The 17,905-nt window shown below is 41.0% G+C and overlaps 2 pseudogenes; one reads left to right on the forward strand and one right to left on the reverse strand.

Moving 5' to 3' along the window:
* The first annotated feature begins 10,316 nt into the window (after positions 1-10,316).
* Positions 10,317-10,857, forward strand: LOC143400330 (archaemetzincin-2 pseudogene; annotated as a pseudogene).
* Positions 10,858-10,860: 3 nt separating this feature from the next.
* On the reverse strand, positions 10,861-12,301 carry LOC143400332 (protein Smaug homolog 2 pseudogene; annotated as a pseudogene).
* Between the last annotated feature and the right edge of the window lie 5,604 nt (positions 12,302-17,905).

Here is a 17,905-nt window from a genome sequence, read left to right on the forward strand (position 1 = left end):
CATCTTGAATTGATTTTACTGAAGGTGAATAAGGACAACTTCACTCTCCAGGTTTCTGTACAAGGGACCATCAGAACACACAAGACCCAAACATTGTTGGAAATACAGATTATCCTCAGAGATATAATTTGAAATGTTAGGATTGGTCTCGAAATTCCCACAACCATCATTGAACACTGGTGATTTTTAGCAGTGATTTGTTTACTCTTAATCTCTATATTGATCGTAACTGTCTCTTTTCCCATAAATTGCCAAAACTGATCACCTCAATCATAATAGTGTTTTGTTTTGGTTTTGTGTGTATCTGTTTTTTTACTCTTTCCATTTCACATAGGAGTCCCACATTTGTATCTTCATAGACTGAAACAGAACAATTACTTTTCACTTCTGAGTATATGCATTCTTTTTTATTGTTTTTTAATGTTTTAGTTGTAGATGGACACAATACCTTTATTTACTTATCTTTATGTGATACTGAGGATCAAACCCACAGCCTCATACATGCTAGGCAAGCACTCTACCACTGAGCCAATCCCCAGCCCCTGAGCATACACATTCTCTATGACTTTATCTTCATCTATGCACAACCAGTTCTTAAGGGTTTAAATGTTTTTCAATGTTTCCCTCATTTCTATGAGACACACTTTCATCTTTATTAGCAGGAAAAAGTACTATAAAAAATTTGTAACATTTACTTACCCATTTCCCACGCAAGTTTTTCTGGACCAGCCACTATGTCTGTGACACACAGTGATTTGGTGTGTGAGGCCTGGGCCCAAAGCCACACATACAAGACCTGGATCATCTCAATCTTCTCTTCACTCTCAGACAAACTGGGCCCTCAGGAAGACCTCAGAACTCTACAAACAACCCTTTGTAACTTCTTCAGTCACCTGTCTTGGGCTTTCTCCTTTCCTCATATCATCCATCACAATCTAGCAATGCTCCCTTCTCTCTTCCTTAGAAGGCAGTTCCTGGCTACTTTATGCCCATACAAGATGCCAACACATACCCCTTGACTTTTTGATGTCCAGGTGATAAAGGTGTTTTCTTGTTGTCTTCTCTTTTACCTTCTCTTCATGGTGCAACTCTCGGGGGCTACGCAGACCAGGTAACTTTCTAGAGGAGTTAGTTGATGATAACTGAGAATGAAATCTATACCTTAAAAAAACAACAAATATGAGGAAAGTCTATCTATTTTGCCAAATTGCTATCTTGAGCAGTGCTCAATCCAACATCAAGGTTGTTAAGAGACCAGCTCTCACTAAAGCCTCAGCAGTGTATTATGACCTATGATGACATCAGCACATTCCAAGGACCCAGGCAATATTCACAGTACAGCAGAATTGCTAAAGCCCATCACTCAGAAGGCACCATTTATAGAGTGTCATATATTTGTCATTAATTTGAACTTTCTGTCATTAATTTGAACTCTCCAACATTGCACTTGATACCAAAATTAAAGAGCCAGTGTGGATTATACAAAGGAAATTCTTCTATGTCTAGAGATATCACATTATGCAACCTGGGCAGAAATGGTAAGGATATGGCTGTGTCAGAAAGGGTCAGGCTCAGAACCTGGGCCCAAAGGCTTTGTAAAGGCTTTATCTCATTAGTACTGTTTACATTATATAGAAACCTAGGTGAGAGGCATGTTGGAATGCAGGTGTGGGTTTGAGATCATCTACCCCATTCATACACCCCCAGCAGTTACTTTATTTCCCCTGCTGCTGGCAACAGCCTCCTGTATCTTCACTGCAAGGTTTGTCTCTTCTGCCACGCTTCCTCATCAGGTCCATGTTGGTAGGGAGATGATAACCCTGGGCTTCACCGCACCTAGACTTTCCAGTCTGTCTTCTGGAAACATTTAGATCCCATACAGATTATCAGCTCTGAGGGAGCTGTATTGAACCTTCCATGCCATGTACATTCTACTTAATCTTTTAAGTTGAACATATTTTTATTTTTAAATCTTAATAATTACCATGACCCAGCCTTCTTCCATCTTCTTTACCCATAATAATCCCATTACTCTGGGTATTCTCTTAACACTAACTGACAGGCACATTTATCAACAAATATTCAGCTTTGTAAGTTTTACAGAAATAAAAATTTTAAAATACTATTTTTCATGTAGCAAATTGTTAAAACTTATAGGTCAAACTCTACCAAATAGTGATTTAGATATAAGGGAATAAGGAATCTTCATGAACTAAATGAAGTATTGTTCTATTAATGTATTAGAGAAAATTCCCCAATGTTTCATAAAGTAAAATACATAACCTACAACTCTACAATTTCACATTGAATAGGGACATTTACAAGGATGATATTTGTAACATGATGTTTGCTTTTTAGGAGTTGGAATTTTTATTTTCCTACATAAAAGAATGAATAAGCAAATTATGGTGGATGATTGCTGTAGAATTCTTGTCTGAAGATGGAGGTCATGGTGAGTAAATTATTCCTGAGCATCAGGAAGGGACTGGTGATCAGGGATCAAAGAAATTATAACTCCAAGAAATAAGCACCAGTGCCTTCATGAACAGGTTAGAATGTACTAAGCATATTACTATCTCAATCATCTACAATTTTAATACAGGACAAAAAAAAATCTCACCCAAGATTAAAATGACTCACATAAGCCTAGATCTAAGGGGAAAAAAAGGTTATTCTTATCACATTTGTCTCCTATAATTTTATGGAAACCTAAAATACAAATTTATTGTGAAGGTCAAAAGCCCTCCCTGGATCTCAGCCCTCCCTGTGTTAGCAGGCTGCCCTGTCTGGAAGCTCTACTGGAGGATCTTTCCCGTTACTTTTTTTCCAGGTTCCAGAGCTGCCTGCCTTCCTAGCTGTTGTTCTGCATCTTCAAAAGGCATCAGTCCAACACCTGCTCATGTCACAGCTCCACTCTGTCCAGCAGCCTCTTAGCTGCCTCTCATGAAGGCCATTATGATGACCTTGGCTGAACCCAGATAATCCAGGAAAATCTTTCATTCAAAATTATCAACTTAATCCCATTTTCAAAGTCTCTTTTACCATGCAAGGTCACATATTCATATCTTTCAGGGATTAGGAAGTTGACATTGGATGGGGGGCAGGGTGAGGGGTCAGTAGGTGAAGTGGGTTTACTCTTCATCCTATGACACCAATATTAAGAGTGTATCAAAGTGATTTCCCCTGTAGTAAAATTCATAATTGAATGAATAAATTAGAATCAGAAAGAAATAGAATGGAACTTAAAAATTTAATATTGGACATATAAATTCATATAAAGTAAGAGGAAGGAACAAGACCAAGTTATAATTAATTCAAAGATGATAAATTTGAAAAAAAAATACCAAATGATGCAAGAATTTAATAAATGCTATTTCTGAAGTAAATAGATTAACAACTTTGTATGATACCAATTCAAAAATAAATGGTAATGTCAAGAAAGAATATGAACCCAATTTTCAATGCCAAAAGACAGTAGAACCTTGACCAGAACCAACCTGGAATACATGTAGAAGGGACAGGGTGAAATTGATGGATCCAATTACATTATATAATTTCTCAGGAATAACATTCTGTCTTCAGGTCCTTTAAGCCCTGGTCAGGGACAGCTGCTGCAGACCCTTCTTCCATCCTGCTCTGTCTTATCAGGGGCTCCAGCACCATCTCAGTTCTCAGTGGTCTCGCCACATAATTTTTCTCACTTCTGGACTTTTGTCCTATCTATTCTTTCTGTCTGGAAAACTCACCTAACATCCTGAGGTGAGTTATTATTGTATTGGGTGCAGTATGTGTTGACTGCTCAATTTAAAAGTTCTATAGGCCAAGAATTCTGATGAATGCATCTTTGTATACCTGATTGCACATTGTTCTGAGTTTCCAGTGTCCTTTTCAACCAAAATGGACATAAGGGAATCATCATAAAATTGAAAGAGCCAAAACAATTCAGTGCCCATGAGTCTCATGTAAAAATGCATCCAAAAAAATACCTTGACTGTAAATCCAGCCAACTAATAAATGATTTAAAAAGCATCTTACATGGCCAAAGGATTGGAGTGTGCACTGAATCTATGCATATACAAAAACAAGACAAATGTAGAAATTATCAGAGAAGAGAATGTAAATTTTCAAAAGTTTTACAAATAGAAGTAGCTACAAAAACTATGATCTAGGGACAGAGGAAAAGAGTAAATGTGTTAATTTCTTCATTTTCAGTATCAAGATTTAATTTTACTGAGAATGAAACTTAACACTAGACCTATCTCAGCATTTTAAGTCTTTATTCTTAATTACAGGGGGGATTTAAAGTATTGATAATCTAGTATCTATAAAACATTTGAAGTTTGACAACACTGTTTCGTTCCATTTTATTTTTTCTGAATTCAGGAATTATGGAATTTGATGTGTGATATCAATATTTATGGTATGATTCAATTTTCAGAAAATAACATATTTCTCTTTCCATCATCTATTCTTCAAGCATACATAAAATGTAACAATTTTATTAATGTGTAATTAAAATCCATAAAATCTATATATTTCATGAAAACAGTTTGCAGAGTCTGGTTCAGTTCTCCATTTTGCCTTCTATACATAGGTACAATTATGATATTCATTTGGGATGACATCTAACTGGTGTTCAGAAAGGTTGCATTTGAATGGGAAGTTCTGGAGTAATTTTTAAATTTACAATTTTAATAACTTTAAAATTTCTATTTTAATATGTATCAATTGTACAAAGTCACTACTTCATGGTAAGTGCAAAAGAAAATAGTACAAATATCTTTCTGGGGAAGAAACTTTTGCATTGTTTAGCATTTCTTTTGCTCAGCACTATCTTTTTGGGGGGGAATATCTTTGCTTAATTATATGTCATTATATTGCCAAAAGTTTCCTATTTATTGAGGGGGTAGAATAGTTCTCATGAAGATGTTTATCTTGCTTTTCCTCTTCTTATCAAAAGATAAACTTGAAGTGATGATTAATTAGGTGATAACGATGTAAATTTCAACCAAAAAAATCAATTAAAAAAACACATTCAATAGCATTACCTAATATTATAGTTTGGATCTAAGAATACCCCTGAAAAGTTCATGTGTTGGCAAGGTAGCAATGTGCAGAGGTGAAGATTGGGTCATGAGACTGACCTCATTATTGGATGAGTCCATTTGAATGATCAATAAATGAATGGGCAGCTGGGTGCCAACGGTGGTTGGTGGGACGCGGCTGGAGGAAGCAGGTCATTGGGTGTGTGGTCTTGGACTATATCTTGTCCAGGGTTCCTCTTTCCCTGCTTCTTGGCTGCCATCAACTTAGTTCCTGTCCTCTGTCTGGACCATCATCGATATTTCAGCCTCCTCACACTCAGTGGGGGCTAACCTGCGCCATCCCCACCACCCGGAGATCACATGAGAAAGCTGGAGATGCCGGCAGCGGCAGAAGGGGCAGGTACGCGGCCGGCCAGTCCGCAGCCCCGTGAGGAAGGCAGCATCTGAGCAGGTGAGCACACCTCCAGAGTGCGAGTGCGGCTGCTGGCCATCCGCCCTGGAGCACCCAAAAACGTGGGGGCACCAGGGTGAAAGCTGCTCTAGCAGCATCAGAGACTGGGATGCGCAGGACCCTCTAAAACCAAGATGAGAGAAATGATCAGATCATCGTGGAGGATCCCGAATTAGTCCCAGGCAACTGGAAGGACGTGGTCAAAGAACCTAAGGAAGTGAGAGAAGCAGGAATATACCTCTCCTAGGGCTTTCTGGTCTGTTTTTGGTTGAGACCTCCAGATTTCCCAGCTCCTGGGAAATTGCTGAAAAACGTCTGCAGATGGATGTTCTTTGCTCAGGAGACTCCTGAGAAGAGTTGCTGCACTTCCTTTTTTCAATCAGAAAAAAAAAAAAAAAAATCAACTAGAGTTTTAATGAATGGTCCTGGGATGGTGGGAGGGTGAAGTTAGCGTGTCTATATCTGAGCGCGTGTAGCTTGGGAAGAAGGGGTTCCCTGCGGGGGTGGGAGGTGTCAGCAGAGGAAGACATGGGGAACCAGACAGCCTTCTGGAAGGAGTTTCTCTCCCGCCCTTGCTCCCTTTAAGAATTTTCCGCAAGAAACCTGGAAGCCTCCCTAAGCTGGAGTGAAGGCGACGGGGTTCTGGGTCCTGGGCCAGGACATGGAAGACATTGTGTAGAGTCTCCGCTCAGGATGTCCTCCCAACCTCTGGAGCCCCAGTGGAAGGAAGGCGACCTGGACTGCCAACAGGAGAATCCAGCTTATGGGATGTGGAGAGGGCCTGGGACGTTCTCATTTTCACAGTTCCTAAAACATTCCTCCCAGTTCATCTCCGAATGCCCCTCCCAGTAACTCTGGATCTTCGTACCCCGCCCCCTGCCTGTCCTTCCTTCCCTCCTCCCTTTCATTCTGTCACTACTAGACATTGAACTTGGGGAACTGGGCAGCGGGGGACAGGGAAGCGAGTCTACCCCGGAGATGGGGTCTTGCTACTTTTCCTCCTGGCTCTTTGGAACAGGAACTTTTTTGATGCTTCCCTCCCACCAACCCACTCCCACAGCTTCCTAAACTCCACCCTCACCCCACCCAATGATCCAGATTAAAATCAAAGGGGATGTCTGGGTTGAGGCTGCACAATTCTGCGGCGGCACCTGGCGGGGGCGGGGCCGGACAGGCGTGGGAGAGGGTCTCCCCTGAGCAGGGCTGGCTGCTGGTGGCGTCCCAGAGCCGGTGTTGGAGACCCAGGACGCTGTTCTACTGAATGGACTCCTGGTGCGGTTCTTGATGAGGGTGTGCGCAGCTCCAGTTGTGCTAGGACAGCTGTAACATCCAAGGTGGTAATGCAGGCAGTGCAGAGAGAAGGGGCTGGGCATTCAAATCAAATTCCAAAATGTAACTCTGTTTCCGAAGCCAAGGGGGAGGAGACTGAGGATTGTTTTGGATGATTGGCTTCTAGAGTTTCTCCTCCCTAATTTGTAATCCTTTGAGTAGTCTCCCCTACCTTTCCTTCACCCCACTCCCTCTATGAACTGAACGCCACGTTTACCAAATTTAGGTCTGTTAAAATGGCTCATTTAGGGCTGGGGCTGGGGCTCAGCTGTAGAGCTTGCCTAGCAAGTGCGAGGCCCTGGGTTCAATCCTCAGCACCACATAAAATAAATAAATAAACAAATAAAATAAAGATATTTAAATTTTTTTTAAATGGCCCATTTATCACCAAGGTCTGTTTTGCCCATTGCAAATTCAAACTGTAGGCTGCTCTTCAAACAGAACATTTATTACTAAGGTCCTTAGAGTGGCCATGGAAACAGATGCCGCAGGGCAGAAAACTTGCCGGTTTGCAAGACTGCTCTAGGATTGTTGCTTCACACGTGGTTGACAGATGGAGGGGTTCTGCCCTGAAATTCAAGTCTAAATGTGTCAAATTCCCAGCGACTAAACCACTCAGGGTCACTCCAGGGGAACTGGGCCACCCAAAACAACTACACAAAAGACAGAGATACCTTTTTTCTTTGGGGGTCCTGTGACGGCTTCTCCAACCTTATGGTTTGGCAGAAAGAGAGAGGGAGCAAGCTGCTGAGCCCCTTCTGTGGAGGAGAAGCCTTTCAAATGAGGTAAAGGGTCAGGTTTCAAGGGGCTGAGTCTAGCTTAATGATGTCTGCTGTTAGCAAGTTGACTGATGTCTAGGAAGACCACACTTAAAGGCAATGCAAGAGAAGGGGACACACAAAGGGCGTTTCCACAAAGTATTCTATGCCAGTAGCGCACTCATATGCCAAACAGGGCAAGGGGGTAATATCACAAAGGATCAGGTGAGTGTAGCTCCACCCATGGGGTTGCAAGAAGGCATGTCTATGCATGAGGACACATTTTGCTACATTTTTACAACTTTCAGGATGGGGCTACCATCTACAGCCACTTTGATGTAGCCAGATCTCTTGGAAGTGACCAACAGAGCCTCAACCCATCCAGGAAAGGAAAATGCTGGTCACATAGTGCTAAGTCCTCCCACATAAATGTTCACTGTTGGTTTATTATTCTTTTACTTGACTTGTTTACAGATTGTGTTTTCATTTGCAACATTGTGGCACTTTATAAAAATGAACAAATCTGGCCTGTTTCTTTTATTACAAATGTGCTTATAGTTTTTGAGGTTTTAAAGTGGGAGATGAGAAAAACCTACAGCAGCACAGTAGCATACTCATTGTCTTCTCCAGGCTGAGATTAAGAGAAAGTCAAGATCTGTGTCTATGGACCATAGGTCCTTTTGGTATCATGTGTCAGTCCACTCACTATTTTGGACAGAATAAATGGCAATTAACTAGGATGACCTTGTTTCTGCTTTGCTCACAAATCTAAGTTTGGAGAACAAGTAGATCAAATAGATTTATGGGGAAACTTTAAGGTCCTCTGGTTCTTGGATAGAATCAAAAAGATGTAACTCAAGGAGTCTGTTTATCCCTCTTCTTTAGGGAAACAGTAGTTCACAAAGGAACCAAAAATAATAAGTTACAAGGGGTGCAAGCAAAACATTTCTAAGTACTGGGAAAGTCAAGAAAACAGATTTTCCCCTGTACCCCTGGAGGGAGTGTGGCCCCACTGGAACCTAAATTTTTGCTACATGAAATTGCTTTTGGATTTCTAACTCTTTAAAACTGCATGGTTGTAAGTAAGCCTAAAAGAAAAGAAAAAGAAAATCATAAGTAATACACAAACAAGTAGATTAAGAGATCTGGCAGATCTGGAGATAAAGTTTTTATTTGGTTGTTTGGAAGTTTTGATTGCAGGGCCTGTTCAGGTAAAAATCTCAGCATGAAACTGAAATTTATGAATGATAAAGGATGGTACATGATAAATAATTCAATGCAATTGTTGTCTACTTTGGTGTTGACATCATCCTAGGTTTGAACATGCTAGTTATATTCTATGACTGACTCTAGAAACATTGGCCGTTTATCTAATATGAATGAGAGTTGTTCTGAGAACAAAGTATTTATATAGCATGTTTAACCTATGATATCTTGCAGCTGTCCAACATCTATCTTTTTTGGATAATACTGCATATGTGACTAAACATGCCTTTGATTTAGTTCTGAAGAACCAAAGCTTTATAAACTACAAAGTTTGATGTTTTCTAGACTCTAACTTGTAAATATAAATTTTACTATTAATTTGTCACTTGACACTTTTAATCTGAATATATATATATGATATGTATCATATATAGAAACTATAAACTGTTATAGTCAGAATTTTAACTCCTTTATTGGCAATGCTATACTTTAGACCATAAATATTTTTATATAAATTAATAGTGACCTTTTATTAACTTGGAGTCGATATTAAAAATTAAAAATTGGCTATGACCAGATCACTATGTCAGTCACCATTGTGGTATTTGTTTTTCTTTTGTGCTTTTTCATTGTAATTAAGTTCAATTTTTATAATATTCTGTTCTTTATCTTTGCATAAGCCCTGCACCAATAATACTTAAAGTTTTGTATTATTTTAAAGTTGTATTTTGTAGTTTTCCAGACTTCAGTTATCTGAATTCAGAGAGTAAGGTGGATTTGAACTTAGTAGTAGCTGCTTGAAATACTTGAATAGTTAGTAACAAAACTAAAATCTATCCAGCAACAAGTGTAATTATTATGAATATATTTTTATGATTAGTAACTTCAATATAGTTATTTAGATGTAGTTATTTAATCAGTTATAATTGGACTGTGTGATGGAAAAAGATGCTTATCAGCTTCTGATACTCTGAACAACTTATTTCACATGTTAAGTATGGTTTTCCACCTCTAGAATTTCAGCTCCTGGAGGTTGGTGACCTCTGTTTTGTTTTCTCCTGCATCTAACTTTCGTGAGCAGTGGCTGACATGCCTCAGGTGCTCATTAAATGAATTAATAAATAATTGGATTTTTTCCAACTTTAAACTTATCATCTGAAAGATCTAAAGGTCCAAAACTATCACCTCTCACTTGTCACTGCATAGCCACTATCTGCAGAGAATGAACATATAATAGGCACATTTCATGTGGGTTCTGACTATTATGTATGCAGTGATGTGTGAGTTTGCTAGAGGGAGCTCTTGTTTTCCCTACTTTGATTTCATAATCTATTATCCTCCTTAAACCCAACCTGTTAAACCCAATCCATAGTATTATCCTTTGAAATGATCAAAGAATCTTTCAATAAGAGTGAATACAGCTGGGGCAGCAGCATCGAGACCTGTCAGGGGTGAAGTCACCCTCCACAGCACATTCCAGACAAGCCTGTCCTGGTAATATAAAAATTTCACTGGGAGCCTTTGTTTATGAACAAGCAAGTATTACGTCACTCTGAACAGACACTAAAAACGGCTCTCATCTCTAAGAACCCAGTCAGTGCTTGTCTCACACTATGAGAAATTAGATGCTAGGGAACAGCAATTAAGTGATCTCTTTGGACCTACTACTTTGCACTCACAATCATATTGGATCCCCTCCCATTCTGAGGCTCCCAAGACTTTGAACAGTTTTTCAGTAATCCCTACAGAAAGATACCCTCTCCAGAGAAGCATGGTATTTATATACTGGCCATTGAATCTCTAGGAAACACCAGAGTTATCAATGAAGAATATATTAAATGGCTCAAGGGCTACTATGAAACATTCTGTGTGTGTGTGTGTGTGTGTGTGTGTGTGTGTACTGACTATGAAACTCCTAGAACCGGATTCTGTTTCTGCCACACAGTGTTCTTAGAGTGAACCATCACACACGCAATTTATAAATTTATACAGGGCATATCCTGAAGTTCTTAAAAAAAAAAAGAAACTTGAAGATGCCTTCTGTGTTGTGGAAATAACAATGATTGATCTTATCCAAGAGGTTCCTAGAATTTCGTCCAAAGACAGTGCCCTTGTCCGTGCCAGGGTGGGCTAGGGGAGGCTCAGCACCTGGCAGCAGCGGCTCCCCCCCCGCCCCGGCCCCCATCCTTGGCAGTAGGGGTGGTAGTGGTAGCAGCCACAGTAGCCTGAAGGACACTGTAGACCTTGATGGGGGGTGATGATGATCTGCTGCAGCTCCTGTAGAGCATTCCGCAGATTCCCACCTTCTAGGACATCCTTCTCTAGGGACTTGAGGACACTCTGCCTCTCACGCAGCTTCTGGATACTCAGGGCTATCTTGTGGCAGGCACCTTTGGTGACATTCTGTGACTCCAGGTGTTGCTCAGTCAGTGTCATCATCTCCTCGTAGCTCATCTGTGAGAAGAGGGCTGCATATTTGTGCAAATGGAGGCTCTTGAGCCACGAGGGCACGTCCTTCATACCACTGCCGTCCTCCTGGCAAGTGTTCCAACTGGAGCCCTGCTCCTCCGTCTGCTCACTGCCAGAGGAGGCCACGCTGCTCTGGGGCGAGAGGGGTGAGTGGTTGGGTGTGGTGAAAGCAGCCCGAGCACAGAGCTCCTCTGGACTTGGCCACTCACCAGGGGCCTGGGGGCTGGTAGGGATGAGTGACATGGAGGCTTCAGTGGGCTAGGGTGGATTTGGCAGGGGAGACCTGTATTTGCATTGCTCCCAATACTGTTGATGGCTGGCGGCACCGAGGTGGATGGGTGGAAGGGCACATGTCCATTTTCCCGGTGTGGCTTGTCCCGCCAGCCTGGCCCTGCCTCTCCAGGGCCCAGCTCTGCAGTCCCCCCCCCCCCCCACACACACACACACACACTCATCTGAGCCCTGGCGAGAGTGGTAGGAGGGTTCTGGCCGGTATGGAAGCCACTAGCCAGCCGCTCTTCCAGGTGGCTCAGCCAGACGGCCAGCGCATTGCGGTCCTCCAGTGTGGTGGCTGGGTGGATGAGGGCATAGGAGAGCAGCTGGCGGCTCTCCTCGATGAAGGCATTGCTCTCAATCGAGTAAGCCAGCACTTTCTGCAGCAGCCTCATGTACTCCGACTTGGCCTCCGTGTTGCCTGGTTGAAGCAGAGGCAGGTGGGACAGCAGGAGGGACACCACCTTCTCTTTGGACTCCTGCTACCACTGGCTGACGATGGCAGCACTGTTGGCCTCCGACTCCAGCAGGCGGATGTCATTACAGTCCGCCAGCCAGTGCTCCAGGCAGAGCTGCAGGAAGCGGGCTTGGGTACGGTACGGGTGACCCGCTTCAGAAGCGACAACAGGATCACTGTCTGCTCACACTCATTCCAGCCCTTGAACCAGCCAGCGAGGATGCCCACCTGGTCTCGGAACATCATGGTGCCAGGCCTGGGGCCAGGGTGGGGGGGACGGCGGTGGCAAGGGCCAGCGCCGTCACATGGTCTCGGCTCTGGACTCCTGTTAGCTCTCCCCTGAGGGCCAGGGCTTGAGGACGTTCCCTGGCGTGGTGGCAATGGGTGGTTAGGGGAGGAGGGAGCCTGCTCACATAGCGGGGAGGTCTTGGTCCAGCCACGCCTCTCCACATGGGGGGAGGTCTTGGTCCGCCTCGGCCTCCGCCCCCGCCGCCTCCGACGAGCCCTCTCTGGCCCGCGAGCTCCCCTCCCTCCTCCCGCACCGACCACCGCCGCCGCCACCCCCTATAAGACTTTAACCCATGCGATTGGACACATATCTGAACTGCAACTCTTCCAGTGGCTCGCATGCCTAATGCAAGGCCCCAAGCACTTGGAGAAAGCTGACCTCTATCCTCTAAACCTTTGCCCTATCTATTTAGGCAAGATACAGTGTGCCATTGGCTTCAATATTGCAGAAAGACACAAAGCACTGGTAAAGGGGATTGATGATGCGTCTGCAGACACACCAAGAACAGCTCTGAAACATAGTGATGAAAATAATGTGTGTTTACCAAAACCTGTAGAAGCCTTTAAGGAATGGAAAGAGTGCATAATAAAATGCCTTGCTGTTCTTCAAAAATAAGTACCTTCAGAGAGGAGCAATTAAAATAAATATTTGCACATTCTAAAAAAAAAAAAAAAAGAATGAATACAGAGAATTCCTACCATGTGTCAGAGTTCTGAGTTTCAAAAGTATATATATTAACTCATGAAATCTTCACCTTTCTAATTCCCCATCCAGTGGCTTCCGAGTTGTCTCTCCCATAAAGAAATTCTGGAGACTTTCTGTCTATAGAAAACAAAAATTTGGCCTGAGAATCTCAGGGTTTCACCATCAGGAAAAGTCTGGCTCTGATTTGAAAGTATCTATTGTTTTTCTTTAGACACAGGGATATCTAACTATGTAGAATGGTGTCTCCTAAATCAGGTATAATTCTACTTTCTTCTATGTAAACTAAGACGAGGGCAGAATATGTCACTACTTACAGCATTGCCCACTTTTTCCTGCTTAAATATTCTGTCTTTTTTGCCATTTGTCCTTTCAAATTTTTGAAAAATGACATTCAAAAGGGGATGCTGGACACTATTTAAATGCATTCTAATCACTCCACTTAAGAAATAAGCAGTTTGATGAAACCTAATGTTGTACAAGACTCTGAGGAAGGCGATAATGTCAATGCTGACTTTCCTTTCTTCTTTCTTTTATATATACTCCCCTCTAGTGTTCAAAAATATGGACACTTGTAATTAAGCTATTCAGATACTAAAATACAGATATTAATGTAGAAATGAGGAGGTTGTTTGTTTTTGGTACCAGGGTTTGAATCCAAGGGTGCCTAACCACTGAGCCACCTCCCCATCCCTTTTTTTAATATTTTATTTAGAGACAGAGTCTCACTAAGTTGCTTAATGCCTCACTAAGTTGCTGAGGCTGTCTTTTTTTTTTAAGTTAATTTTTTTCTTTGAGAGAGAGAGAATTTTAATATTTATTTTTTAGTTTTCAGCGGACACAGCATCTTTGTTTGTATGTGGTGCTGAGGATCGAACCTGGGCTGCACGCATGCCAGACGAGCGCGCTACCGCTTGAGCCACATCCCCAGCCCCTCGAGGCTGTCTTTGAACTCATGACCCTCCTGCCTCAGCTTCCCGAGACACTGGGATTGCAAGTATGTGCCACCGCACACAGCTAAAATAAGGTTTTCATACTCTAATATTATTTTGATTTACTTAGGAGATTATATTGTCAAACTATTCAGTATTGCCTAAAAAACACATTCTCTCTCCCCTGAACTGTGAGAATTCAGTCAGGCCTGGCCTCTGCAGAGGCCTGGCTGTTTTCAATCTGGGTGCTTCAGGCAAGGAGACCCTTGGACTTCTGTCTTTAAGGACCATACGATGTTACAAAATTGTCCTCTGTTTATGTAACTGAAGTCTAGGTTTTAGTTGTGCAATCTGAATATAAAAAAAACTTTCCTACATGCTAACTATATGCAAAATGAAAAACACTATAAACAAAAAAAACTAGAGGAATGTCTTTGAATGTGGATATGAAAATATTTAATGGCATCATTTTGCTTTATTATAATGAAATGTTATTTAAATATATTATTTTCAAGCTGTATTAATACATAATCAAGATATCTCTAGGAACAAAAAGTAAAAAAATGTATATACCATTGTCATTTAATATAGAGTATTTTAGTTGATAATACTTTTAAAAGCAAAGATCATTTTAAACTATAGAATTAACCTAGTTATTGCTATTTGCTGAATTTTAAAATTAGGGACTAATTGAATCTAATTGATCCAAACTGACTTATAATAATATTACAAGGCTCAGTGGTTGTAAGTCACTTTTATGCTTAGTATCTCAATTACTCATCATTAGATGAAATTTTAAAAAATATAAAAATAAATTATTTTCAATGATTTTCTGAGACATTGTTTCCTAAGCTCTATTCGTTCCCTGGAAGTAGGTTATGTCATAATGATTAACACATTTTAAAATGGAATTCAAAACTCAACACGAACCCTGAACACTTCTTCAGGGAGATTTATATTCTCAATACTTTAGCCTTATTCCTAACAGATTACATTACTTACCCTTGGAGAAACTTACATCTTTTTAATATCATAATCATATGGCACAGCCTGTGTATCAGTGTTTTTTTCATTAATCACATACAGTGTGCACCAAAATTCTTGACAGCTTAACATCTGCATTCTGAAGTAGTAATGTTCATACTACCTAATGAATTCTGCTGCTCCCCAACAGCCTTTTGGTTTTGTGACTCACTGAATACTGGCTTAGCCAAAAACACTTTTTACGGGGAGAGGTAGTCATTGAGAAAATGTCCAGGAGAAATTTTATCATAATGTTTTTCTTTTATTCCACCAAAAAGCAGAGTCCTCACTTACATAGTAACCACTCAGTATTGCCTGGTGGTCTTAACTCCTACATCTAGCTCTTAGGTTTGAAATGGTGTGGGTCATGTTATGTTCTTCTTGGCTTCTGATAATGTGTCTTCTTTCCTTGAGAAAACTGGTGAAGAAAGGGGAACTGATGAAAAATCACTGATCCCAGAGAGGAGTTTCAGCATGAAAAGAAAACCCCCTTTTTCTTTAAGTAGGGACTCTATTAACAAGCTTGTTCTGTATGCACAGTTAGGACTCTGATGAAATTTAGTGGACCTGAAAGTAGGCTGTTGTTTACTACTTTGATACAAGATGATGGTTTTCTTAAACTGTGGCAAAAGTCAAACCAATTAAGTACTTTTTAGTACATTTTAAGCGCCTATGAAACTGTATTTCATCCTTATACCAATGGTAAATCTATGAGAACTGATTCAATTTATGTCTCAAAAAACTCTCTTCTAAAACACACAGAAGTTCACCAGACAGGCTAGAGAAGGGGAAAGATTCAGAAATTGTTATTTACTGTATCCCTCAAATATTCCCTTTTCTTTTAAAGCTACCCTATGTAGTCCCTACACAGGTGTGTGCGCGCCCATACAGGTATGCACACACATTTGGTTAACATTTCAATGCTGCTTCCTAAACATTCTGCCGCTCTGCATGGTACCTTATTTATATGTTTGGGAGTGGAATGGGATTGAAAGGCTGACAGATGAGATCATGGGACCTGGCAAGATGAAGACATCTTCCTTTTTGCTCCCCCTACAAAACCATATCCATAGGTGTTACTACGTATGTGTGAAATTGAATTGAAGATGAGGCCTGCCCTTTTAGGGAGGTGGTAGAGTCTGTTTTTTATCAGATATGCTCCTCCACTCAGGGAAAGTGCAGAATGTCAAAAACGCTACTGAATGAATGAAGGATTCCAACACAAAAGCCTACAACCTCATGCACTCATTCATTCCGAGTACACACGTGGCATTATTTTATAATCAGTATGGCATAAAGCCCATTTGTGTATATTCTCTCCTTGATTCTATCCACTGAACAATCTCTTCATCATTGAGAATTGAGAATTTTCATTGCTGCTGCCAATCAGGAAAAAAAAAATCAAAAGAATGTATTCCAGAAGATATCACATGGCCCTATTTCACTGCTCTTCAGCTTGGTGTTGGATGCCGCTGCTCACGCTGCCTCTGTCGTGCCAGTCCACCCTGGAAACACCAGGTTTATATAAGGGAATCAGGAGTGAGCTAGCGGTGGTGACTGCCACACATCAGCATGTCTATAGGCAACTCGGTGTTCGCACATGCAAGTGCCCAGAACACTTTTTAAATGTCTCTTCTTGTGAGAACCCTGAACCTACCTCAGAAAAAAAAATCTTTTCTTTCTTTTTGCAATGCGAGGGATTGAACCCAGGGCCTTATGCACATTATGCAAATGCCCTACCACTGACCTACACCCCCAGGCCAAAGAGAACCCATTTCTTACTTTAAGTATTCCTAGAGTCCTGTCTCTGTGCTTCATAACCCCACTGTAGGGACACATGGTAATGCAGGCTTGTTCAATGAGCCCTTCCCATTTAAAAAATAATAATACAAAATATTGCTATATCATAATTATGCCTCATGACAAGCTTGACATATTTATACATGCACATAACATGATTTCATCAGTTTCTTTCCCTGGTTTCCTCTCCCATTTCCCTCTCCACCTCCCTTCTCCTGATTCCCTTCCTCTATTCTACTAGTTTCCCTTCTATTTTTATAAAATCCCCTTTTTTCCTCTTTTCTCTCTAGCTTCCTCATATGAGGGATGGTCTTTGATCTAAGTCTGGCTTATTTCACTTAACATTCACTTAACATTCACTTAACATGATCTATCCAGTTCCACCCATCTTCCTGCAAATAACATAATTTTATTCTTCTTTATGGCTAAATAATCATGCTTATAACAGTTCAATTCACAATAGTCAAGTTATGGAACCAGTCTATATATTCATCAACAGACAATAGAAAATGCAGTACATAGACACAATGGAATTTTAGTCACTAATAATTTTTAATTGAGGGTGGAAGAAAGGATTTTCATCTCCTTAGATCTTAACTATAGGGCTTTCATTAGTTATCTTTTCTTGTAATGTAGAGAAGCCTCATCCACAAAATGATATCTTATTAAAAAAATTTACAGAGATTAAAGATAGACTCCTGGTAGCACTGAATCTCAGTGTCAGTCTCTGAAGTCTTGATTCTGATGGGGGATTTTCTCCTCTTTGGTTTTGTGGATGGTTCCAGGATTCTCCAGTATGTTTTCCAGCTATGGGGAAAAAAATAATTTTCGGGCTGGGGTTGTAGTTCAGTGGTGGAGCACTTGCCTAGCATGTGTGAGGCACTGGGTTTTATCCTCAGCACCACATAAAAATAAAAAATAAATGAAATAAAAGTATTGGGCCCATCTACAACTAAAAATTTTTTTAAAAAATACATTTTCCTTCCTATGGCTTCTTAAACCTCACGAACCAACCTCTGCCGATTTCAGACTTCTTCTGCAGCTTTCTTGCCCCTCTCAAAATTTGTAGAACTGAAGGAAATTAGGGTCCCGCTGTGGATTAAGTTTTTTAAGGGATTGCTCTGACTGGGTTGATTTTCTATCCAGACCACCAAAAACTTTTTCCTATCAC

The sequence above is a fragment of the Callospermophilus lateralis genome, chromosome 5 (assembly GCF_048772815.1).
Source record: "Callospermophilus lateralis isolate mCalLat2 chromosome 5, mCalLat2.hap1, whole genome shotgun sequence".
NCBI classification, from domain to species: domain Eukaryota; kingdom Metazoa; phylum Chordata; class Mammalia; order Rodentia; family Sciuridae; genus Callospermophilus; species Callospermophilus lateralis.